Below are 2853 nucleotides of genomic sequence, written 5' to 3' on the forward strand. Positions count from 1 at the left end.
ACCCAGTAAGATCTTGACATGAGTGAGCATACGCCTGTCAAGATCAGATTGAGGACAGAGCTATTTGCACAACAAATCCAAACCCTAAATACATCCAATAGAGCAAGCCCTTTTATGTTCCAAAGACACTACTCATTACTGATACTGCATAAGAAACTTGTCTTCAATTTCTGTTGCCTCGTTCACGTCGAGCACCCATCCTACACAACCAATTAAGCTCATTCCAAAATATACAATTCCAGTAATAATTCCAATTACCATTCCACATCCATACCCCATCAACATGGCAGTGCAGTCAAATTCACTCATGGAATCAGTTTTGATCAACTGTGGCTGGTGTTGGAGAGGTCTCTGAGTTGTTCAGATATCCTTCCATTGAGCTTGTTGTTGGAGAGGTCTAGTGATTCAAGCTCTGAAAGTTTTCCGAATGATGATGGGATGGAGCCGGTGAGACTATTGCTAGACAAGTTAAGCACAATAAGTGACCCGAGACTCCCCAGGGATTCTGGTATATCTCCATGGAATTTATTATTTGAAAGATCAATGGATTTGAAAACTGTGAAGATTCGAACCAGTTCCATTTCCAATCCTTTGTTCATCACTGTCACAGAATCTTGATAGTAGTCATCCCCCATATACTTACCTAGAGATTTTTTCTTACCTCCTGTCTTCATGGCATTCCAGGAGGAGAAGTATTCTGATGGTAAGTCTGATGTGAAGCTGTTGTAAGAGAGGTCGATAATACTTAACCTGGAGAATAATGAAGAATTACCTGCCTGATCATCACTCATCAGGGCGACCGATGGGGCCATGGAGTTTATTTGATCTTGAAACAAGAGCTTGCAGGACAGGTAGAGCCCCCAATTCCCAATGGGGAAATGTATCATGTATTTGATTCTTTCCAAGAGCTAGAACCTCTAGCTTTTTGCAACTGATCAAAAACTTGGGTAAAGGTCCTTCTAGTTTGTTGTCATTGAGGTCAAGCGTCCTCAAGCTATTGTTTTCAGTAAACTCCAGAGGGATGGTGTGGTACAGTATGGAAACAAAACACGTTGAGAAAAGTTTTAAATAAAAGAGCAGAAATCGAATTAGTAGGAAAAAGAATTTTTCACTGAATAATTAAGAGAAAATTCAATAACAAAAGTTGTCTTGGCCTTCCCCCAGTTACTCTTTATATAGGCATACACCCTTGTAGCTCCTACAATAAAGTTTCATAATCTATGAAAACACTCCATAATAGAATCTTACTAAAACTCTTCAAAAAGAATGTCTTAATTAATCATAATCTAAGAAAAAACTCCATAAAAGAATCCTACTAAAACTCTTCAAAAAAAAGTCTTAATTGAATACAAATTCGAAATCTCGTTATAACGCTAACTTGGTAATTATGAAATAAAATAGAAACTCTGCAATGATACCAACTTGGTAAAAACAAACTAAGATAGAAATTCTGTAATGATACTATATCAGTAAATATTTACTTAGTTGGGTCGGTGGCGTCATCTCTTCTTCTTATGTATCGTGGAATGGTCCCAATTTGCATAGAACTTATTAGTTTCATTCTGTGTTGCATCATCCTCTCCCTATATGTACTAAGATGGGTTTTCGAAAACCAACTTTGTAAATGTTTACTCAATTAGTCCGAATCTTGTACTACATCATAATGCCACTGAAGTTGTTCCCTTATAATTTTAGGACTGTAAGGGAGCTGCTGAAATTGCTCAAACATCCGGGTATTGGACCACTCAGCTGGTTATTGGACAAATCAAGAATTTGTAGAGAATTCAATTTGCAAATGATTGGAGAAGCTTCTGTGTTCAGCAGAATTGGAATTGATGCTTGTAGCATGTTGGGTGATCCCACGATGATAAGAGTGATTAAAGTAACAAGAGGAGGCTTGCTTCTTTGTATAGCTAGAAATTGAAAGCAATTGAAGAATTCTGATAATTAACAAGAATTATAGAGGAACATATGATAATAACAGCTGTCCTACTGTTTATACTTTCGGCCATGTATATTTGAACTTTGAGTGTTTTCCTTTTGTCTCTAAAAGCTTGAAGAGAGCTTTCTGGACACCATGAATCTGAATTGTGCTCGTTGACTGCTCTGAGAGATTATTGTTAACTATAGGAATTCACTGATTTAATTACGCTTAAGGTCTGTGGAAGAGTATTGTGAACTATGTGAAGAATGAAAGGCAAAATAGCCAATACCGCCTGTTCTATACGGTGAAGCCAATGGAGACTGGAATAGGACGTCTTTAACTAATTCTTGGTGTAAATCTACTTTATCAGGCCAACTGCTGCAGCTGCGAGTCAAGTCTATGAAAGACCGTTTTTAAGTCTTCAGGATAACGGGATCTTCTCCTCACACATGAGCGCCTCATAGGCACATCCACCGTGCATTGGGAACATCTCCCGTGGATAATAACTTGGAGATGTTCCCAATGCATGGTAGGATGTGCATGTGAGGTTGGTGTGAGGCACCCTCTGTGAGGAGCAGATCCGTTCTCGTCTTCAGGGTCGTTTGGTAAATCTTTTTTGAAAGATTTTCTTGAAGTTCTGACAGTCAAAAGACATAGTGAGTTTTTGCATTAAGGTCTTGATATCCTAAAGACTGTTTGGTTAAAGGTGTGTCTTTTTGTGCGAAGAAAAAACGGGCTTTGTGTGTCTTTTCCTATGTATTATGTGTGTTATTGTCTTGTGCGTGTTGCGTCTGCATGGTTCTTAAAACCGAACTGGTCAGGGGTCCGGTTACTGGTTTGAACGGTCCAACCGTTCGACTCGAATGGTCGGCCCATTTTGAAAAAAAATAAAAAAAATTTAAAAAACAGTCAAAACTGTTCAAACGGTT

General features: G+C 38.5%; 1 pseudogene; it reads right to left on the reverse strand.

Annotated features, from left to right (window-relative positions):
- Positions 1-323: 323 nt before the first annotated feature.
- LOC148790354 (receptor-like protein 43) lies at positions 324-1235 on the reverse strand (annotated as a pseudogene).
- Between the last annotated feature and the right edge of the window lie 1618 nt (positions 1236-2853).

Source organism: Nelumbo nucifera, chromosome 7, assembly GCF_055504915.1.
Source record: "Nelumbo nucifera cultivar China Antique chromosome 7, China Antique-T2T, whole genome shotgun sequence".
Lineage (NCBI taxonomy): Eukaryota > Viridiplantae > Streptophyta > Magnoliopsida > Proteales > Nelumbonaceae > Nelumbo > Nelumbo nucifera.